This window comes from Pelodiscus sinensis, chromosome 1 (assembly GCF_052426305.1).
Source record: "Pelodiscus sinensis isolate ZL-2025 chromosome 1, ASM5242630v1, whole genome shotgun sequence".
NCBI classification, from domain to species: domain Eukaryota; kingdom Metazoa; phylum Chordata; order Testudines; family Trionychidae; genus Pelodiscus; species Pelodiscus sinensis.
In genome coordinates, this window is record NC_143052.1 from 172140175 (window position 1) to 172164837 (window position 24663).

Here is a 24663-nt window from a genome sequence, read left to right on the forward strand (position 1 = left end):
CCCAGGCCCTCTCTCCCCCTGGCCCTCCTCTCCCCCAGGCTTCCACGTCCCAAGAGCACCCCAGCAGCCAGCCAACCGACAGGTGCACCACCCTATCCCGCACCCGGGGAGCACCCCAAACACGAGGCCCAGGCAGGAAAGGGAAATCTGCCAAGCCCCGTTCAACCTGATCCCCTTCCCCCCTCCAGGTTTCCAGTCCCCTTCCCCCCTCCAGGTTTCAATCACCCCCATCACCCCAGTTAAAGCACAAAGGGTTAAACGAACTGTTTCTTTATTGTATATAGTTTGGCAACAACAAAAATGAAAAAAAAATTTGTTATGTTTGCAACATTGTTTGATAATATGTACAAAATTATAAATAAGTAAACAGAACATTTTATTTTGAAACACACCCTGGTGTAACTGATGTGTCCAAACTGGGTCAGGAGATGGGTTGTGGAGGGAAGCTTCTATTGGGCCAGGGCCCAGTCCCCAGGCAGAAGCCCCTCAGTGCACTCAGTCTCAGTGGCCTCCACTGGAGAATTGCTCCCGGAGGGCCTCCCAGATGCCAACTGCAGACCAGTGAGCCTGGCGGATGGCAGCTGTCCGGGGCTGGGCAAAGAGCCTCTCCTGGGCATCAGCAGCTCTCCCCCACCCTGGTAGGAAGGCCTCCCCTTTCCTCTCCACGAGGTTATGGAGGACGCAACACGTGGCCACCACCTCGGGGATGTTGGTCTCCCCCATGTCGAGGCGAGTGAGCAAGCACCGGAATCTGCCCTTTAAACGGCCGAATGCACATTCGACCTGGTTGCGAGCCCGGTTAAGGTGAGCATTAAACTGCTCCTTGCTCGCATCCAGCTGGCCGGTGTAGGGCTTCATCAGCCACGGCATCAGGGGATAGGCGGCATCAGCCACTATGCACACTGGCATGTGCACATCCCCAACCGCAAACTGGCGATGGGGGAAAAATGTTCCTGCCTGAAGCCTCCGGTAGAGGTAAGAGTTTCTGAAGATGCGGGCATCGTGTGCCCGCCCTGACCACCCAACACAAATGTCCGAAAACTGGCCACGATGGTCGACCAGGGCCTGGAGGACCATAGAAAAGTAGCCCTTTCTGTTTATGAATTGGGCTGCTCGATGGGGCGGTGCACGGATTGCAATGTGTGTCCCATCGAGCGCTCCTCCGCAATTCGGGAAGCCGAGGGCAGCAAAGCCGGCCATGACGCTGTCCAGATCCGGTAGACAGATGAGCCTGTTGAGCAGCTCCAAATTGATGGCCCTCACCACCTGCAGAACGAGACAGACAACAAAATGTTAGAAGGGGTGCCTTATGTCTTAGGAGGAGAACCCACCCCCCACCTTCCCTCTCAAACAGCCCGGGAATCCCCTCCTCAGATGTGTTTATTCAGTCCCATTTGAAAAAATTGCGTGGCCAATTGAATGTACTGTGTTAGTCAAGGTTTTGGTCTGGGTTCTGGGATGCAATGAAGTGTCCACATTATAGAAATATAACCATGGGTGTTGGGCTGGAGCATATTCAAATGATCTTTCTGATGCTTGAGTACAATATTCCCTCTCTGACCTTCTGTTCTTTCTTTTCCTCCTCATTACTATTCCGGCTTTTGAATTTAAATAAAACTAATGAATGGCTTCTCTCATCCTTTACACACTCTCACTGCCAAATACAAATAGCCAGAGTATATGGAGTGGGCATGCCAGTATTTCTGAAAAGAATAACCCTGTTAATGAATAGAAGTTCAGCAGCAACTGCTGGGTGCTCAGCACTCAGTTTTGATAATCAGACTGGTGCCTAACAATAGTCCTTTATTTTTGAAAATCTTGGCTGAAAGATAGAACTCTTTCCAGTGGTAACATGTTAGGGTGTTTTTGTTTGTTTGTTCCTCTGAGCAGGTTCTCTTATTGGCAGCTTGTTAATTGCATGAATCTGACATCCTGTGTCCGATATTTGTTCCAGATATGGAATTGAATCTGTGATGGAGATGAAGAGGGTGGTGCTACTCCAACACTAGTGTTCTCTCCTTAACTCTTTTTGTGAACAGAAAAGTTACATTTGAACCTGCAGAAAATTAAAACAGACATCTCTTTTTCCTGGCAGTCCTCCATTGGATGATCATGGCTTTTTTTCTCATGGAAACACAAATCTCTATACCAAAGGAAATTATTGTTTCAATTTTACTTTTTAAAATGCAGATCTAGCAGTGCTGTCAACATGTATAGTTCCATCTGAGTGCAGAACCTCAAAGCCTTGTCTTATGGCTGCATAATATCAATGGTATCTTTCTGGTCTTTAGGATTAGGGTTACTGAAGCAAAGGATGCCCATCTGTCTAATCCATTCCAGCAGTATCGCCTGATTTAAAGATGATTCATCAATGTTCATTTTTCTAACTGTGTCTACTCAAATGGGAGCAAAGAATGACCAAACTGGCTATCAGATAGAAAGAAGCAGAAGTCGGAACAATATCTGCCTTGCTCACTTTGTGCTTGCCTATGTGTCCATGCACTCTTGTCATGGTTTGCAGGAGTTGCTCGAGCATTTAATTAGTTGAATTCCAGTGAGTTGGAACTCCTTGGTCCAGGAGATATCATGTTAAAGTATTACTATGAAGTGGCTGTATCAGTATATTTTTTAAGCCTAGCTAGAATAGTCACAGATTTTAAGTGTCAGCAATGATTACATTCAAGAGGCACAGAAAAATATGGTCCTCGTTCCTTTGTTAACAGTTATAAGCTGCTATAAACTGCATCAATTATAATGTCCAATAAATAAGGGCATAGTTTTGGTTACACTTCTCCCTCCCTGGACTGCTTCTTTGCAGCCCAAACAGCCAAGGATTCAGATGAGCAGGCTCCACGTTAACTGGCATTGTCTCACGCCAGGAAAATGCTCATTAAGATACAGTCAGTTTGCCACTGTGTGGCAATGCCAGAGTAGCAAGAAAGAACAGGAGCAGGGAGAGAACAGTATTTACTTATATTGTAGGCTCTATTTAGACTCAAAGGTTTCAGTTTTTGAAGGTGCCACCCTCTGGCTCTGCCCCAGGCTCCACCCCTATTCCCAAGGTTCTACTCCATCCTGCCTTTTTCCACTCCCCACTTCACACTGCCCTGCCTTTTCCTGCCCAGTTGTGCATCTTTCCCTGAGCATGCAGCATCCTCACTCCACCCCCCCAAGTAGGGGCGGATGAGAGTGCCGCGGGGCCCAGGGCAGTGCTGTGGGGCCCCGGGCAGCAAAATTTCACGGGCCCCCCCCCTTTGACATGGCGCATGCACCGTGGTGCCATGGTGCATACGTGGGGCCTCGGGAAGCGCGGGGCCCAGGGCAGCCACCCCGCTTGCCCTGCCCTAAATCCGCCGCTGCTCCCAAGAGCCTCCTGAATGCCGCAAAATGGTTGATCACAGTGGGTGGAAGGCATGGGGTAAGAATGGGGAGGTGCTGATCTGTGGGGCCTGCCAGTGGGCGGGATGCACTGGGGGCTGTAAGAGAGCTGATGGGGACTGCCAGTGAGTGCTCAGCACCCACCAATTTTTCCTCTGTGGTTGCTCCAGCCCCAGAGTACTCATGGAGTCAGTACCTATGCTTACATTTGTATATGCCTTGGGGCAAGAGACCATTTTTTTGTTTCGTTGTTTCACCTAACTTCCATAAAATCCTATTCCATTGCCTCATCATGGCGTGGAGGTGACCCTGGGTTCTTGAAGGCTATGCCAGAGGAGTGTAAGCTCTGGAAGATTCTACCAAGCTGGAAAGATTTTGAGTATGGCCCTGGAGGTGGTCTCAGTGTCCACTGTCCAAGGACCAGCCATACAGAGAGGTTTGTCACCACTAGGTGGTGATTTGGCCACAGAAACTATGAACATTGCGATAATACAGCATGACCTTCAGTTCTGTGCTGTGCCTCCTCATTTTCACAGTGGTGGTGCTGGTAGTGGAGTGGTGGATATAGGGGCAGAGGATTCCAAGAGTCTCACAGTATTGAGATTGTCCATTTGTATTAATTTATACATTGGCACACTTAATGTGTGATCCCTCTCAAGCGATGAGCAGGTCAATATATTGCTGGAAGAATTCCATCTTATTCACATTGACATTCCTGCCATAAATGAAACCAGAAGAAAAAGAAGTCATGGCAAATTTGAAGGATGGATCAGAAATTCTTCTGGGAGCAGCGGAAGGAAAACTTGGGGAAGCTGAATTCAAAGGAAACATCATTTTATCATCTCATTTTGGAGTGATCACAATGAATTGTAGCCTACACACCAACGTCCACTGAGGAAGAAAGAAGCAGACAGGATTCTTCAGACCAAAACAACATACAGAGTGGTGCGTGGCAACTTCAGTGTTAAGGTGGGTATAGGAGAAGATTGAGAAAACTACATCAGACAATATGGCTTGGGCATGAGAAATGAAAGAGGTCAAAGTCTGGCTGACTACGCAGAAACTTCACATCTATATATCATGAACACCTTCCTCAAGAAGAGGGTTTGAAGGTGATGGACATAGTGAGCATCGAATGATGTAATAAGAAATGAAATCGATTACATCCTGATGGAAAAGAGGCAACTGGTTACAGATGTAGCAGTCAGTTAGGAATGGAGTGTCTGTATACAGTCGGATCATCGACTGGTTAGAGCAAGAGTCAAAATAATACGGGAAGAAAGGATAAAGGCAAGTTAGGGTATGTCTACACTACCCTCCTAGTTCGAACTAGGAGGGTAATGTAGGCATACCGCTCTTGCAAATGAAGCCCGGGATTTGAATTTCCCGGGCTTCATTTGCATAAGCGGGGAGCCGCCATTTTTAAAACCCCGCTGGTTCGAACCCCGTGCCGTGCGGCTACACGGGGCATGAACTAGGTAGTTCGAACTAGGCTTCCTAGTTCGAACTACCGTTACTCCTCAGTGTAGACATACCCTTAGGCATTGCATGCGGGTACAATAGTTCTGCTCAGGTCTTTTTAAATATGTTATCAACTCTGAGTCATGGGAAATTGATGAAACCAAAGATACTGATTCCAACTACTATCACTTTTTAATGAAGTTCAACAAATGTAAACCTGCTGCCGCTGAAAAGAAGCATAGGGAGTCCAGAAACTCTCTTACCCAGCAAACGCTTGATCTTACTAAACAGAGAGATGTTGCAGCCAAGGGTGATACCAGCCTGGAATTTAAGCTCATCTATAAAATGTTGATAGAAGATTGAGCAGTATTGCCTTGCAAAACAGAAAATACAGTTGAAGAGAAAACAAGTTTGCAAAGAGCTTGGTGTGAAATCCTGCTAAGCCAAACTCTTCCAGGTGTGTTTGTTGATGAAGAAGGTAGAAGAATGACAAACAAATGTGAAACAGAACAAATTTGCTGGCGCTTTTACAGTGAACTATTTTTGTCAGCAACAGCAGTACAGCCATTGCACATTGGCTCTGTCACTCCTGAATCTGATGTGCTCCACGAAGAAGTGGCAGCGGCCCTACAGAAGATGAAGTTTGGGAAGAGCGGTAGGTTTAGACCAAGTACACATAGAAGAACTTTGTGCGGGAGGTAATACACTTTTAAAAGCACTTAGATTTTCAAGATACGTTAAAGAGGGACCAATTCTGAAGGACTGGAAGAGAAAACTAACTGTTCTTTTGCCAAAAAAAAAAGGCCATCAAGAAGACATTTCCAACTATCAACCCATCTGCCTGCTTTCTCATCTTTATAAGGTCTGCATGAGAATGATCTATGACTGTATTGAGCGTGTCCTTGATGAAAACATGCGACAGAAACAGGCAAGCTTTTGTAGGGCATTCTCTGCAGTCGACCACATTTTTGTGGTCACACAGATGACCGAAAAGTGTAGCCAGTACAAGATCCCACTATGCTTCTTGTTCATTGACTTGAAGAAAACCTTTGACTCAGCAGAACAAAATGCAGCTTTAAGTGCTCTCCTTTCAAAGGGCATCTCCCCTGTATATAATGGAATCATACAAGATTCCATGATGGATGCAACTATGAAAACCATGCTTTTTCATGACCCCTTGATCATTGAAGTTAAGTGAGGAGTAAAGCAGGGGGATGTTTGTTCACCTAAGTTGTTTGCCAGCATTCTGGAAAACGTCCTGTGAAAGATTGAAATTAAAGATGGATTTCTGCTTGATGGCAAGGTTCTTCAGATGTTCCTTTTCACAGATGATATCGTCCTAATTGTGTCAAAACCTGAAACATTTCAAACCCTCCTAAATGACATTGGTAAGAATGTGAAGGAGATTGGCCTGACCATCCACACTGGAAAAAATAAAGTGGATGAAAAACAAGTGTTGTCCAAAGTATGACATGCAGCTGGATGGACAGTCCATTGAGTTAGTGGATCAATATGTATATCTTGGACAAGCATTGCAGATGGACAATGAATTGGGCCCAGAGTTGAGAAGGAGAAGGAGTTCAGGTTGGATTGCCTTTGGGAGTCTGGAGAGCGCTTTTGTTGATCCCAAACTTTCCACCACTGCAAAAGCCCACCAATATCTTTCTGGTAATTGAACACCAGAAAACACTACTTTAACACCAGTATCTTTCTGGTAATTCTGTATGGTTGTGAAACCTGGAACACCATGCTTACAAAAGAATTAAAGCTGCAAACCACCCAAAGAGCAATGGAAAGATGCATGGTGGGTTTAAGTAGGCTACAGCATGTTACTATCGACAATATGCATGCAAGAAGCATTTTCAACACTATCATCCAAGTTATGTATGATTGGAGAAGGAGATGGGCTGGCCATGTAGTGAGACTGAGAGACAAGAGATGGAAAGTACGTATACTCCATTGGTATCTACAAGATGTAAAAAGAACAAAAGGAAGGCCTCAAGTACTTTGGGTGGATCCTTTATAGACGAAACATGGAATGACATGGACAAGAACTGCACAAAACAGAACAGCGTGGAAAAGTTGCGATATGCATCAGTAGCAAGACTATCAACATCGATGAAATCACAGATCTTCCAAGAATTCCAAGTAAATTTCACCTAACATAATGGGAGTCCATGACTATAATTCCTAAGAACCATAGTAATATACATAAATAATAATATTTAAAACTTCACGCTGGTTCACAATTGTCTGACAAAAGAGACATGTTTTGTTTTATCACTGAGGTGGGTGGGGGCATATAATGAGTGGAAAACTGAGTTAATTTTAAATCTGGACAAAAATGCCCCAAAGGCTACAGAGAACCATATATCCAATGACTCATATTTAGAATTTAACCAGATATAACAGCAAAGCTAGATGATTCACAGCCCAAAGTTCAGATAATTCCCACTTTTCTAAGTCTTTTTATAGGCAAAATTTTCCTGTCAAATCTGAGCCAGAAATGGGTTTTTTTGATAGGTAGGTTGGTTGTTTTTTTTTTAAATGTTAACATCAAAACAAATTATTGAAATCCATGTCCCTACTGCCAGACGTTGCTATCACATAAGCAAGTTGGAGTCTTATCTTTCCCACAGATTCTGCTGATTACATAATTTTGGAGATAGTTTTGTTTCCCACTAGGTAACCATAGAGGACATGATCTGTCTTTGTCACCTGTCTCCAAGTCTAACAAATTCTCTTTCTGTGGAGATTCCTCCCTGCCTGTGGGGTTGGCCTTGGAGGGTTTGGTCTCTCTGTAAACTCTGGGGCTGTCTCTACACTGGCACGATCTCACGCAAAAGCACCGCTCTTGCGCAAAAACTTGCTGCCTGTCTATACTGGCCATGTGTTCTTGTGCAAGTAAACTGACGTTTTAATGTATAAAATCAGGGCTTCTTGCGCGAGAATTCTGACGCTCCCACTCAGGAAGAATCCCTTTTGCGCAAGAGCTCTTCCAGAATAGGCCAGTGTAGACAGGCAAAGTGAATTTCTTGCGCAAGAAAGACCTATGATTAAAATGGCCATCAGAGCCTTCTTGTGCAAGAGAGCGTCTACACTGGCATGGATGCTTTTGCTCAAAAGCACATGCCAGTGTAGACGCTTTCTTCTGGAAGAGTTTTTGCAGAAGAACTCTTCTGCAAAGGAGTTTTTGCATGGGAACGCGCCAGTGTAGATGTAGCCTGGGTGTTAACTGCTGTCATAGCTGCCCTGTAAGCATCTCTACAATGATCACACAGTCCTGTCCCACCACCTAGATATTTGAGTAACACATAGCGTAAGCTGAAGCACACATAGCATTCAGACAAAAATTAAGAAGCTTCCCCTTCCATCACACCATCTCTTCTTACAGTATCCTCATCCTTATGGCTGCAACAGATTATTTCCTCATTGGTAGCAGGGATTGGGTCCTTCATCCCCTCAGTGTTTGCATTGAACTGTTTTTGACACCACTTTAATGGCTATTCCTGTGTACCAAAAAAATGTTAGCAAGGAATCTGAACCAGAAGAAACAACTTTGTGTAACAGTCTCTTAGCTATTTTCAGAACAGACTCCATTTTACTGCTAATGTAGATATGCTGGGGAAGAGCTGTGACAGTCAAACTTCCCATTTGTACTCAAATTTCTTGAATTTTTCTAAGGAAAACTGGGCAATGCTGTCAGTGAATACAGTGTCTGGCATGGCATAGCTTGCAAAGTGGCCCTCAGTTTGCCAGTCATTGACATGCTTCTTTTATCAGACAGGGTACTGACACTCAAAAACATTTGAGTAGTAGTCCACTGTTATCAAATACTGCTTTACCTTGACATATGGGCAGGTGAGCATTTCATGTGGCAAGAGTCCCTTTCTGCTAGTGTCACTCAACTGGCAGATGTCAGAACCTTCTAAAAAGGAACAGAGTTGTGTAAATTTCCAGCCAGTAAATATATTCTTGAGCCCATCTAAGGCAGTTGTCAATGCCCAGTGTGATGCATGTATTTTTTGCATGAAATCCTTACATAATGAGGTGGTGATGACAGTTCTCTGGCCTCAAAATCTGATTTTCCTTGAATACTCAGCTCATCTTTTTTTTGGAAATATGATTTTGCTCCTATGAGTACTTGGCTTTTGTCTTCTGGACACCCTGCTAATATCATTCTCTTGACTGCCTATAGTTGGATGTCCTTTTCCGTAGCCTCTTTGATTTCCAGCAGCTTAATTGCTGAGATTTGGAAACAGTGCATCGTGTTAATGGAGTCAATGTCTTGTCTGTCTGTATTCCTCAAGAGGGGTCTGTGGTGCTTACCATCCATCACCATACACTTCAGTTGATACTATCTGCTATTTTTCAGGTTAGTTACTATGAGATCACGTATTCCTACAGGCTGCATTATGCTCTCTTTGTTCATTATTAGTGCATGCTTTCCCTTTGTAGGGTGTGTTCAAGTCCAATTCACCAGATGAATCACATTGCAGGAGGCCCCACCATTCTGCTAAATTCACACAAGACTTTTCCCTATTAACACAGTTGTTGTTGTTCCTTGTTGTTCTCTGGTCCCAATACCTGAACCTGATATGTTCTCAGACTCATGGAGAGAGTCATGATGTTGTCACTGCTGCCTAATGTGTTGTCCCCCCTCTCTTGTATAAGTCTGCCTGGATCTTTCTGGGATTTTACTCTGCTCTTGTCCATACAGCTAACATGGTTCAACTTGTTGCATTCCTTGCAACATTGTCCTCATGTAGAGCTCTTCTGCTTTAGTCACTCATGTTGTCTTCCCTGGTAAATGCACCTCCCTATGAGAATGGAACCTTGGTCACTTTCTTCTCTTTGCTATTGACCCCACCGTATATACAGTGAAAGCTTTGTTATCTGGCATTCATAAGGAATGGGGTTGCTGGTTAACTGAATATGCCGGAAAACAAATCTTATTGCTCTGCCCCCCAACTCCTACCAGCTGATCTGGCTCCCAGCAGCTCAAGGCAGGCTAAAGTGAAAGTAGACACCTGATGATGACATCAGCCAGCAGTGCTGGCTGTCAGAAGCTCTGCCCCTAAAGACGTTGACGTACTGTGGCAATGCCAGTTAACAATGTTTTCTGGTTAATAGAGTGCTGGATAACAAACCTTTCACTGTAATTCTTGGAGTAATATGCTACCTAGGGCTTTCATCCTTACGGACAGTGTAGTTCCTCATGGACAGCATAGTTCCATTTTATGTACCAGTCCATGCTCAGGGATATATCTAAACCAGTGGTCACCAACCAGTTGATCTTGACTGGTTTGGCCAGGAAGCTATCAAGTGCAGGCACTTCAGCTGCCCCTCCCCCCACTCCTGTGCAACTCCTGCCCTTTGCCTTGGAACTGTTCCCCTCTCCCATTCTGTATTCTATCTCCACAGAATGGAGGTGGGGGGCACAACAGGACTTGGGATGAAAGGAGTTTGCTGTGTGCTTTTGAGAGTGGGCCAGGGCCAAAGCAGGGGTGAGTCTGCCTTAGCCCCACTGCACTACCACACAGGAGCCACCTGTGGTAAGCAGTGTCCAGTTGGAGCCTGCATCCTGATTCTCTGCCCCAGTCATGTACCCTCTCCTGCACCCCAAGCTCCTGTCCTAGCCCTGAGGCCCCCCGACCCAAACTCCATTACAGAGCCTTACTCTGAGTCACCTCCTGCACCCCCAGCCCCTGCCCCAGGCTCAGCTCAGAGCCCTTCTCACACTTCAAATCCCTTATCTGAAGACCAAAGCCTGCACCCCAACCCTTTGCTCCTGCCTGATGCAAAAGGAGGAAGTGAGCAGGGGCAGGACCTTGAAGAAGGGGCATGAAGGAGGTGGGGCAAAGGTATTTGGGTTAAGGTAGATCCTGGATTGCACTTAAATTCAAAAAATGATCTCATACTTCAAAAGGTTGGAGACCACCGATCTAAAGTTTCAGTCTAGTTCTATATGAACTTCTTTATTCATATATTGTCACAATGAAATAACACTAATATTACTTTAATATATTGGTTTTCTGAGGTGTGTGTGTGTGTGTGTGTGTGTGTGTGTGTGTGTGTGTGTGTACACGTTTGTGTTTTGATATAGCACAAGCCAACTTTATTTTGAATGGTAACTCTTTTTAATGATATATTCATTTTCATTTCTTACACTATTTGAAAAAGAAATCTCATAATCCAAGCCTACTTGTAGGATACCCTGTAATTCTATCATGTCAATTAACCCTTAATCTGCTCCTAATCAGATTAAAATCTTTTAATCTGAAAGATATTGACATGACAGATTGCAGCAAACCTGAGGAGTTGTTAAAATCTATCATATCCAAGGGATTAAAATGATTTAGTAGCCATTCATAATTTAAAAAGTTTGGGGATGACAGGGTCCAAGTGCACTTTTTGGCATAAGAAAAAATTAAAATACCTATGTATCATTAACTTTTTTTGCTTACTTATTTTTGTGATAAATTGTTGATTAATATAATGTATAATCCACAGAGGCTGTCAGCTCCCCTGATTTCAAATGATAATGTATCATATAATATGAAATAAAGTTCAAAATGAAAAGTCATTTAGAAATGTTCTACTCTGATAAGGTTGAAATAGAATGTGTAGACCTAATCAGAGTGCTGTGTTTCATTTTTTTAATGGAATGTAATTGAAAATGACATGTCCCATGGAAAGTTTTGTTTTCAGCTAAACTAAAATATTCCATTGTAAATTTTTTCAACCGCAGGTCTGCACTTCAGTATCAGTCTTGTAAATGACAGTGTTTTAGACCATTACTGTAAAACACTGTAGTGCCCTTTTTTAGAGGAAAAGATGGTAATGGATCATTCAGTCTGTTCTCTTGTATCATAGAGGATTGATTTCTTTATTATGACACCATCACTAGGAGATGAGTGAATACTCTAGTCACTAATACTGATAGATGTTGTGCTATGGACTCATGTTAAAAAGGACCTGGGTTCAGACTACTAATCCATTTCAAACACGCTAATAAACATCCACTATAAGGAGGGATTTTTAAAGGAATGTTAAAGGTGCTGAAATCCATGAATAGGGCACCAAATCCTCCAAAGAATGGGTGACTAACATAGCTCCCAAACAACAACTATGACAATTCAAGATGGCAATTTGAACAAAAAATTTTCAAGTCACTATTACATCACTGTAGAACACTACAAAGCATAACACAATACATAACAGTACACTACCAAATGGCAACTGATCTGGGGACAGATATTAATGGCTGACCTAGTAGTCTGTGGTGATTGTGAACTTGTTAGGGAAGATACTTAATTTTTATTGTGTGATATAAAGTGTACAGTACAAAAGGGACCTAATCCCCCCATGGAAGCTTCTCATATATAGCAAAATTGATTATCATAATAATTAATAATAATAATGAAAACTCTCCAGCTATCTCTTAGTAAAGGTATTAGAAGCCTTTGAGGTATAAGGAAGCAAGAAGGGTGCATCTGAGTTTGTCTGGGACAAAAGAAAAGGATGGTGGGAGAGTAGCACAGGATTTTGCTGATGTGCACTTTACTAATTCTTTAGTCTTTCTTGGCAGCTTGGTCTGTTGCCTAACCTTTCTTATTGATATATACTGTTTCCTAATGCTTAATATACATTTTCATTTCTGCATTTCAAGCCCATTTCTTCTTGTTCTCTCCATTTTGCAACTGATATTTGTCGTCTGTAACCTTCCTTTCCATCTGTCGAGCCTGTCAGTCTTTTTTTCCAGAGTTTATATATCACATTTTTTCTAGAAGATTTTATTTTCTAAGCCCTTTATTAAAATTTTGCTTTAATCTAAACTATTTCATATTTGAAAACAAGCAGACAAAGCGATGCCCAGTAGAAAACACCAAGTACTCCATTTGTTTTACAAGTGATATTCCTATTAATGCAATCACTCTTTATACCAGTATTAGTTTATTGATTCATAGTCAGTTAATCATCCACAAAAGCCACTGTCTTTCCCTGCTATTATATTACTTCACAGGAGACAGTATTTCCCCACTCTATATTTTTATTTGATTATCCCTTTCAGCATAACTCACTTTACATAATTCTTTCTTGGATCTCATTTTATTGTTTTACAGCTGGTTAGACAGCTTTATCATGATTCGACTATATAATCACCTTATTTGCCAGTGGTGTCAGTCCTGCCATCTTTGAATAATCCGTAAATATAATCAGTTCGAATTTTGCTAATATTAATTATTTAGTTAGTTTTATTTTGTACTCCAGTGTTTTTCTAAGAGCAGAATTATTATATCAATGTCATTGGCATAAACCCAAAATAATTCCTTGGAAATCAACTTACTCTAACTCACTGTACAATAACAAAAATCAGAATAAAGCACTAAATGTACTAATTTGTTAGAAAAACCCATGGGAGTGAAAGTTGCTGCTGTACTCTGGTATCCTTCTGAAATGCAAAGCTTCAATGTTGAAGCTCCAAAACCTCAAATATTAGAAAATCAAGAAATGTTCATAAAGGCCCCAATTTGATAAAGCATTTAATCATCTGCTTAAGTCCTATATAATTCGGTAAGACTTAAGCATGTGACTACTAAATTATGAATGTGCTGCAGAAGTGGATCCTAATGTTCCATATTCTTAAAATAAACGCTAGTGTAACAAGAGAAACACAAACCCAGTTCTTTCCAGACCCAATTCACTCCCTCACCTAGAGGTCCATTCTGTCTTTTCCAACAGGCAAGCATTGTGTTTATTCCACATGCTAACTATACAAAATTCCAATGTATGTGGCTATTTCCTAGGCAAATATATCTGCCTATGTCATAGTGCTTTGTTTGTATAGAGAAGTAGCCCATAATAAAACAAAGATTTTTGCCTAATCATTCAGAGAAGCAACGTGGCTACATTGATGAGACCGCTGACAGGGGACACTGTCAAGTAAATAATCCAGTTCCTTCCCTGACAGACAATCTCTTTCTATAGATGAACCATCAGACACTGACAGGTCAAAGGGACACACTCCATCCATGTACCTATCTGCTTTACTGCCACTGATTCTGGCTCCATACACTCTACAGATGGTATTCCCAAGAACACTTATTTGTTGAAAAACTCTCACCCTCAATCTGGGATAATGCAGGTTATATACGTGATGTATCTTATGAATCTTAAAATACTTGTAATTTCTCATGACCTAAACTTGACCCCAGATGTACAGTGCACTTATACATAATCAGCAGGCTAGAATTTTTCTCCTAAGAACAAGAGAGCATTGAGAATGGTTGAGGGATAACTTATTTGTCCACTCACCATTTCTGGTTCTCTACAGAATAAAAAGCCTGTCCACATATTTAGCAGATATGTACAAATTCACCAGTCAGAACTAGTGGTCAGAAAATAGGGGTTATATTTTGCTTTTGCTCAGAAACTTATCAATGTGCATTCTATGGGACATTTTCTCCAAACAGTCCTTTGGCCTGGCTTGACAAAGGAGGATGCCTTACACAGAATGAACCAGCCAGGACCTTCGTACTCATTGCTATATTCTAATCCAGGAAAGACTGATCTTAAAAACTTCCGTTTGTTGAAATCTTGGGCCATATTAATACCCACTATAATTCCTATCAAGTCTAGTTTGATGTTTCATCAGGGAATTGTCTGGTCCCTTATGTCAAGTTTCAGCCTGAAGCAAATATTTCTGAAAGTTTCTTCCCTTATGTCTTACATGTGTTTGCAGACTTTCCCCCTCTTTGGATAATGCCAAGCAGCTGTTGTAAAACAAATACAGTACAATACCTTTTAAAATGCAAACAATGTGATTTTGAACTATGAATACACAATTGATGTTAGAACAATGGAAATGATTAATTTATCTCTAAGAATGGAATACAAAGAATAATGATGTTGTTCTCCATGCCAATCACTATCACACAATGTACTGAATCAGATTATTCCAGTAACAGTATAAATTGTATATTGATATCTGAACAGAACATATGTATAACATGCACCAATCACTTATTGTGTTCTGAAGAACAATGGTACTAGCATGCCTATGGCGAATCAGACTGATGTTCGGTAAGATATGTTCTTTGTTTCTCAGGATGTGTTTAGTGTTGTAAGCTTTATTCTTCAGCCATTAATCAGATGCAACCAAAGCAAATAAACTGTGTAGAATAAACATATATGGAAAACAAAAATTCAACACTGGGTACCATTTGGTGGCCAAAGAAAATCACATAACTTTTTGCTAGATGCACTAGCTTCAGTTTTTTAACTAGTTAGTATATTACTTATGTCACAGGACAGGATACTAAATGTAAATCTCATTTGAATTTCTTACATTTTTATATAGGGCGCTCAGGAATAGTGTGGGTTAGGACTTAGGCACCCTACTTCTGCTGGCTGAGGGTACGGCTACACTGTGAGGAGGGTTTCGGAAGAGGTATGCAAATAGTGCTCACATTTGCATGCTTTTTTCCATTTATTTCCCGGAAGAGGCTTTTCCACCATTTGGCCCCATCTAAATGGGGACAAATGCTGGAAATCCCCCCTTTCAAAAGCCTCCTTCTTCTTCAAAAAGGTTTACAGGGGCTTTCGAAAGAGGGTTTTTTTCCCGATATTTGGCCCCATGTAGATGGGGCCAAATGGCAGAAAAGCCTCTTCTGGGGGGGGAAAAAAGGAAAAAGGAATGCAAATGCGAGTGTTTGCCTACCTCTTCCAAAAAAAAAACCCCACAGTGTAGCCATACCCTAAAAGAGCTTAGCACCTAACCCTTTTGACCCCCTCTGAAAATCTTAGCATTGTTCCAAGGATTACAGTGCTAGACATGATCTGGTGTAGCTTGCATTTATCACAGTCTGGTAGGAAATCAAACTCCTCCTGCGTACTAGATAGCCAATACCCCACACTATTCCTGAGTTGTGCAAATTCCTGCTATCAGTCCTTATGCTTACAGTTCTATTTTTCTAGTTTTTTACAGTTTTGGTAGCAACTTCAGGGCCTGAGGCTGCTTTCTTAAATGGCAATGATAAATCTCTCATTGATTTTAACAAGCAGCTGTAGGACTTCATTACTCAGCATCCAGTTGTTTTTCATGAATACTTTTAAAAAGTGTGTATTATATGTTCTACTCTATTTCATAGATTCCAAGGCCAGAAAGGATCATTTAGTCTGACCTCCTGTGTAACACAGGCCGTAGAAGTTTCCCCAAATAACTTCTAGAACATTGGATTTTTTTTTTCAAAAAAGTTATCTTGATTTAAAAATTGTCAATGATGGAGAATCCACTATGGCCCTTGGTAAATTGTTCCAATGGTTAATTATCCTCATTATTAAAAATGTACCTCTTATTTCTCATCTTCAGTATATATCTATTATTGTAATTTACAGATTGAACCTCTCTAGTCTTGCACCTTTGGGATCTGACATGTGCTGAACCACTATTGTCTAGCAGCATTACCAATGCTTCCACTCTTAGAAGACATTTAGGGGTAAATTAGAGCTAAATAACAGCACAGAACACTGAGAGCCAGGACTAGTGTCTATAAATTAACTTTATGGAACTGTGGGAAACTGGGCCACACTCTTGCTAAGTGGACATCCAGCTAACTAAAATCATCCCAGTCCATGGATGTTGCAGGACCAAAAAGTGCTGAATTAGAGAGGTTCAATCTATATTATTATTTATTACTGTAGTAGCTAATTACCCTAATCCTACATCAGCAATCCGCTGTGGTAGGCCCTTCACAGAAGTGTTATGCAAAGACTTTGCCTGCCCTGAGTAATTTACTACCTAAAACATGAGACGATAACTAGATACAATATGCAGTCAGGGGAACACAAAAAATAATGGGACAATACTGTCAGCTTGATAGGCAGTAGTCTCAGCATAGTAAGGGTACATCTAGACTGCGTTGCTCTTTCAGGATACTGCAAGTATCATGAAATAACAACGCTGCTTCTTTAAAAGCGCCCACTATTTCCTGAAGTAGCAGGCATGCTATTCTGGTGTTCATTTAACCCTCATTCCAGTGCCAAATTTCAAAATAAGCTCTTTCGAATTTGACTGAATAAGCTACGCAATTTGCATAGCACAAATTGCGTAGCTTATTCCAACTGAAGGGTGCTGTCTAGACACCCTAAATGACTAACTATTGACAAGGTTTTTTAGGCATCATGGCAAAGGAGTATTTTAAGCAGGGAAAAGGACAACACTGACATGGTTTTGTTCATGTTTATGGGGAGCTAATCCCATGTTTAGGGGACATGGAAGAAAGAACAAAGATGCTTATTTGAAAATGTAATGAGTTGATGATGAGGGCTGGAATTGTTAGCAGAACAGAGGTGAGGTTTGTGTCACAACAGCCTATGATAGGTATAATGGGGATAGGCTATAAAGGCTCTTAAAAGTAAAGACAAATAGTTTATGTTTGCTTCTTTCCATGGGCTCACTCTTCTCACTGCATCAAAGAGAGGAACTATGTTAGAATGGATGAGCCAGGAAATGCATTTTGCAGCAGTATTTTGAAGACATATAGGTGGGGCTTGTCAGCTGGGACTCTGAAGAGGAGACAGGAAAGTAAAGAGGAAAGCTGGAAGGAAAGCAAAGAAGCTTGGAATCAAAGAGACCTTTCTCCCTCACTCTGTGCATAAGAGTTATGTTGAAGCTTGGAGAAAGCATGATGATTGGACATGAAGCTATGTAAGACATTGTAAATACAACTGTGGCAAAACTCCACAAGAGTGTTGGAGTACTGTTTCCAAAGAGAAATCCATGGTAAGGAAGGTTGTCCTGTGACTTTCTATAATTCCCTATTATGCCTCTTCATCAAGGTTGTATATTAATAAATATCTATTAAAATATTGTGGCTGGCACTGCAGATAAGGTTACTATGCAGTTTTCCTTACCAGGCATAATTTGGAAATTTATCAATTATCAGCAAGAATTGATAAGGACTGAAATTTGACACACAGTCTCAGTTACGCATTGAAACTTTTTAAAACCTAAATTGCAAATATAGATTGTCAGTGATTTTAAAATTCACCTAAATTTAAAAAACACTCAAAATATCCAGTTCATTGTTTTTCCTGCGAAACACCAAATCACTTTTCTTCAAAGAATGAATATATGCAAAGAAAAAATCTACATAAAGACTTAACTGATTTTGATATTTTAGTCTTGTCTCACATATTTGATTATATATCATTATAACCCTCTCTCAATAATGAAGAAAAGCATTACAAAAATAATCTCTTCACTATAAATGTAGAATCATAAATTAGAAGGAACCTAAAGATATCATCAAGTCCAGTTCCCCACACTCATGGCAGGACCAAGCACCATCTAGACCATCCCTGACAGTTATGTGTGTAACCTACTCTTAAAAATCTCTAATAATGAAGATTCCACAGTCTCCCTATGTAATTTATTCCAATGCTTAACCATGCTGACAGTTAGGATGTTTTTCCTAAAGTCCAACCCAAACCTCACATGCTGCAATTTAACTCCATTGCTTCTTGTCCTGTCATCAAAGTTTAAGGAGAATAATTTTTCTTCCTCCTCCTTGTAAACTTTTAGATAATTGAAAACTGTAATGTCTTCTCTCCGTTTTCTTTTTTTCACGTTAAACAAACACAATTCTTTTAATCTTCCCTAATTCTTTAATATTTTCTAGACCTTTAATCATTTTTGTTGCTCTTTTCTGGGCTTTTCCAATGTTTCCACATCTTTCCTTACATGTAGACACAGAACTGGACACAGTACTCCAGCTGAGGCCTATTCAGCATGGAGAAGAATTGTAGAATTACTTCTCATGTCTTGCTTACAGCATTCCTGCTAATATATCCCAGAATAACAGATGCTTTTTTGCAACAATGTCACACTGACTGATATTTAGCTTGTGGTTCACTACGACCCTACATCCTTTTCAGCAGTACTCCTTCTTGTCATTCCCCATTTTGTATGGGTGTAATTGATTGTTCCTTCCTAAGTGGAGTACTTTGCATTTGTTGTTATTGAATTTCATCCTATTTACCTCAGACCATTTCTTCAGTTTATCCAGGTCATTTTGAATTACAATCCTATCTTCCAAAACATTTGCAACCCCTCCAAGCTTGATATCATCTGCAAACCATGCTCTCTATGCCACCATGTAAATCATCAATTAAGATATTGAGCCAGACTCAGAATTGATCCCTGATGAACTCCACTCATTATGACATTCCAGCAGGACTATGAACCATTGATAACTACTCTCTAGGAACAACTTAAAAAACACAACAAATAGTCTGGTAGCACTTTAAAGACTAACAAAACATGTAGATGGTATCATGAGCTTTCGTGGGCCCATGAAAGCTCATGATACCATCTATATGTTTTGTTAGTCTTTAAAGTGCTACTAGACTATTTGTTGTGTTTTTTAAGTTGTTCCTGTACATACTAACTCAGCTACCCCCTGAAGCTTCTCTAGAGCAGTTATCCAACCAGTTATGCAGACACCTTATATAAGCCCCATTTAGATTTCCTTTCCCTAGCCTATTTACGAGAAGATCATGTGGGAGCTACAGATTATGAATTATTCAGATTATATCTAAGATTCCCTCAGTTCATATGATGGCCCCATTGAAGTCAGCGGAAATAATCCCCTTAATTCCAGAACACAAGGATTTCACACCCTTATTTCATTCTCTTCTACTTTTGTTTTTTGTGGTTTATCTAACAAATACAACTGTGTGAACTCCTTAATTATGTGGGACCATATATTCCCATGATTTGAATGGCCTGGATCATGGAGAAGTACAGCAAAAACAATAGCACTAATGCCTGCACACCAATACACAATGCACAGCATGAAGCCCTACTGTATAAAACAAAGTCACTGAAAGAACTCAAAATATCCAGAGATGTGTACAATAGCAATGATGGGCTGAAGGCTTGTTCCAGTGAAAGTGCATATAGGGGGAAAACCATTGGGCACTTCTACACTGGATATAATGCAGACTAGCACAGTAAATAGAATTACCATTTTATTAGAAAATTTAAATCTTGCTTGAAATTATAACATCTTTTTCCAAAATACAAATATAATGGAAATAGAATTAAATATAATATCTGTGTTCCAATTTAGTATCGTAATAATGATCATTACAATTAAATTATATATAGTAAAGCTAGCAATGTCCGACACCAGGTGTCACCTTTTGTGAGTGCCACCATCAACAAAGCTAAAAAGCTGAAGACATGCAGCTCCAGCAATCGGGATAAATTGTAAAGTGGCAGAATATCATCAAAATGTAATGTATTCATAAGAGCTGCTTGTCAATACATCAAATGCTCAACAGGCAACATTTTCAGAGATCTGTAACTCCAAACAGAGTGTAGCAGTTCACACTTGGTAGTGGATAACCATTTTATTGAAGGTGCTTACCTAAGAACTACTGTTTACCTGGACACGCAGCATCACTCTTTTTGCCTCAGAATGAGATTTGGTACCAGAAAACATGAGAGTGACCTAATACCGTTCAACTTCCTAGAGTCCAAAGGTATAATGTGATGTTGGATAAAGCTGAAAAACAAATGAGAAAACAATTGCCAATTCCTAAGTGAAGGCTATTACTAATATTTTTTTTCTTTTAGCTGAAGCAAAATATTGAATGCGTAAGTCTGATGAACATTTTGGCAAATATTTTGTGGTATATAATCTTTCACTTTCAAAAATATGTGCTGCAGTTGTTGTGTGATAAATATTTAGCTTACTGAAGCCTACTTAATATTGCAGTAGAATCAACAGAACAACCGAAGTTATAAATTTCTTATGTGATAACATAATATCTGCTAATGTTATGCAATTAATGAGCTCAGCAAATCCAGGTCAAAAATCCTCTGTCCAAATGCATTTGAAGCACAAGACAACTAATTCAATGTGTCAGATTGTAAATCCACTGTCACATGTAAATCCAAAGTTTTCAATGTAGTGTCACAGCATAATTTAAAACAGTATTTGTGTCAGCTGATGGTCAGGGCAGTGCATGTTTGTGTGAGTTACACCCTAGTCTTCAACTGCTGAGACACAAGTCCCCATCTCAGTGGGCAGTCTAGTTGAGACTGACGGGCGCCCTGAGGAGTTTAACGTCCGTGGCTTTACTGCTAGGACCAGGGTCCCATCGTGGAGGGCAGCTAACAGACGCCCCAGAGTTTATAGGAAGAGTTTATTACACCTCAGATTTTGACTGCTAGGATACACGATCCCTTCGCAGCAGGCAGCCTGGGGAGGCTGAGAGATGCCCCGACGGATCTGTCCCCTGGAAGTGACATGATCCAACACTCAAGCTCTCCCTATATCTGTCCCTTATGACCGGCTGGAGTTCTTTTAAAATTGTGCTTGGTTCTGTTACAGCAACTGGAGGAGTCAGGTGAAAGCTTAAACAGTTACTATTTTATTGTTACAGGGTAAACTTAGCTGTTAAATGCTACTACTGTGTTACAGATAACACAGCCACTACAAAGGACAGGACAGAAATTACACTAAGAAGTCATTTACAGGTACCATGAAACCCTTTTGGTTCTCTGAGCTCTTATTAAATGCATACAAAATAGACACCCAGCAGGTATATATTCTCACCCCTGCATTCCAGACTTGGCGTGGCCAGTGTCTTTCTCTCAATCCCTTGGGAAGAAGTAGGGCGAGGTTGGGCGTCCCACAGACCTTGGGAGTCAATCAATACCTGCCAGCAGGTGTAGATGATTAGAGCTCAAAATGGGGTGGGCTACTAAACCCCTCTTTATACCCCTTGGGTCACGTAGGCTTCTTCCTGTTCTCAAGTGGCCAATTAGGAAAAATGGCTTTGAATGCCAAGTTTCCCACGAAGGGTGCAAAGCATAATTCACACCTGGGAAAATGCAGACAATGGGCACCTCTGGTATGTGATGGGCGAAAATTCCTCTCCTGGGACAGTGCAGGCGTGTCAATTACTGGTACTAGCCATCAGGGCGGCAGGAGGCCCCGGGTCGTCAGCTAGCCCATTTACTGTCTGGTTTCTGTTTATGGTAGAGTCAGGGACAGGCAGCACACCTGCATTCCCCGGGCATCAAAGGCTGACTGCCTTTCTCTTGCTCTCTGGAGGTGGGGAAGAGAAACAAGATGGAGTTCATGTCTGGCTACAATTTGGCCCCTGTTCTTCTCAAATGAACAAGAAAAAGTTGTCAGGGGAAGACATTTTAAATTTCAGTTTTCTAAATGGCTATTAAAAACAAAGGAACTGATTAGACTCCCACTCAAATCAATGCAAAGTGTACAACAAATAAATAAATAATGGGCACTTGTGCCTTTTAACAGTTTCATTTCATGGAGCAAGGATAAGAAGAATTCATTTGAATAAACTAAGTTAATCTTTCCCTCAGTCAAAAAGCAGCCTGAATTTATTTAACAAAATCATTTCTGAATATTTTAAGAAACACGTTTACATTAGCAGTATACCTACATTTAACAGAAAGAATGCAGTTCTGTTTTTATTCTATCACTATTTACTATGCTTAATTGCTGAAGCAAAATCATTGCATCAAAAAGAATTCACCCCACAAAAAACCCAAGACCACATACACTGAGTTTTGCTCTGATTCTGTGCTACCCTTTCTAAAATGAGACAAAGACTCCCAAGGCATGTAAATGTAGCTAAATAAACACAAAGTCATATTTTCAGCTTTACCATAGCTGGCCCTCTGTTTTATACCTTGACTTTTGCAACCACTCAGCTTCACTTGATTACTAATTTACAGGTGCATTTAAGCCCACTGATGGCTGGTCTACACTCTGCACTGTATCACCATAATATGTCAGTTAGAGGGGATTATTCCCTTACCCATTCCCCCCAAATATTTACCACCCTATTGCAGATGCAATTACGCCAGTGTAAAGATGCATTACATCAGTATCGTTATTCCATTTCCAATATGGCAATAAGTTATGAAGGTATAAGCACCTTTATACTGGTACAACTGTGTCCATACTCATGACGTCTACATTGGCAAGATTTTGCGCAAAAGCGGCCGCTTTTGTGCAAAAACTTGCCACCTGTCTATATTGGCTGCGAGTTCTTGCACAAGAACACTGACGTTCTAATGTAAGAAATCAGTGCTTCTTGCGCAAGAACTATGACGCTCCCACTCAAGAATAAGCCCTCTTGTGCAAGTGTTCTTGCGCAAGAGGCCAGTGTAGACAGGCAACATGAATTTCTTGCACAAGAAAGCCCAATGGCTAAAATGGCCATCGGAGCTTTCTTGAGCAAGAGAGCGCCTACACTGGCATGGATGCTTTTGCGCAAAAGCACATCTCTTGCACAAAGCACATGCCAGTGTAGAAGCTCTCTTGTGCAAATACTTTAACGCAAAAACTCTTGCGATAAAAGTATTTGCGCAAAATCTTGCCAATGTAGATGTAGCCATGAGGCATGTCTACACTAGGAAATTATTTTTAAATTTATTTTGAAATAATAATGCCCAAAATAACTATTTTGAAATATTGTGTCCACACTACAGGTAAGCCTCAAAATTAGTCCGAGGCAGCCACCCTTAGTGTGGATGCACTATGTCGACTTATAGCCTCAGGAAAAACTGGAGAGTGATTACTTTGAATGACTCTGGGAAGCAGTTATTTTGAAATAGCAGCAGTGGAGCATCCACACTACTGCTATTTCGAGTAAGTGTTACTCCTCATGGAAAGCAGGAGTTGTTATTACAAAATAACCAGCCCCTTATTTCGAAATAACAGGCTTGGTAATGTGGATGCTCTGCTTATTATTTCAAAATAAAGAGAGTTATTTTGAAATAACTCCCTAGTGTAGACCAGGGCATGGAGACTATAACCCTTTGACTATGCCGGTATAGTTAAAGAGTACAGATTTGATGTTTAGACTAGACTCACATGTGAGTAGTTTACATGGTCTTCTCTGGGACTATCCCTGGGTATGTCTACACTACCACCCTAGTTCGAACTAGGGTGGTAATGTAGGCAACCGGAGTTGCAAATGAAGCCTGGGATTTGAATTTCCCGGGCTTCATTTGCATCTCGCCGGGCGCCGCCATTTTTTAATGTCCGCTAGTGTGGACTCCGTGCCGCGCGGCTACACGTGGAACGGACTAGGTAATTCGAACTAGGCTTCCTAGTCCAAACTACCATTACTCCTCGGACTACCTAGTCCGAACTACCTAGTCCATGCCGTGCGGCTACACGCGGCACGGAGTCCGCACTAGCGGACATTTAAAAATGGCGACACCCGGCGAGATGCAAATGAATCCCAGGAAATTCAAATCCAGGGCTTCATTTGCAACTCTGGTTGCCTACATTACCACCCTAGTTCGAACTAGGGTGGTAGTGTATACATATCCCCTGTGTTTAAAAAAAAGCCATTCAAGTGAATATATGCAGGATAGAAGACTTAGAGTTAGACTCAAAACTATTTGAGTATCTAATAACGTAGATCAACAATTAATGAGATTTTTAAGTGCCATTGATTTTAATAAGAATTAGGTGCCTGTCCTGTTAGGGCACCTTTGAAAATCCCACAAGGCACCTACCTGCAGCACCTTTATAAAACTTGTCCTTTAGCTTAATCTATAATGCAAGTTGCACTTCTTTAACTATTTCATTAGAGCTCAAGTGGTATAACACCTTGTATGTGGACACAGTTTTACCGGTATAAAAGTGCTCATGTTAATATATCATAGACTCACAGAGAAGTAGGACTGAGAGGAACCTTGAAAGAGCATGTAGTTCAGCCCTCTGCACTGAGGCAGGACCAAATAAACTTAAATCAGGG

At 41.1% G+C, this 24663-nt stretch overlaps 1 long non-coding RNA gene across 1 annotated transcript in view; it reads right to left on the reverse strand.

Moving 5' to 3' along the window:
• Positions 1-216: 216 nt before the first annotated feature.
• The window catches only part of LOC142820533 (uncharacterized), a 95323-nt gene continuing 70876 nt past the window's right edge, over positions 217-24663 (reverse strand). The window contains exons 3-5 of the long non-coding RNA XR_016347884.1: positions 21739-21965; positions 20277-20414; positions 217-1266 (exon numbers count right to left, since the gene is read on the reverse strand). This is a non-coding gene — a long non-coding RNA (uncharacterized LOC142820533). The remainder of the gene's footprint in view (positions 1267-20276; positions 20415-21738; positions 21966-24663) is intronic.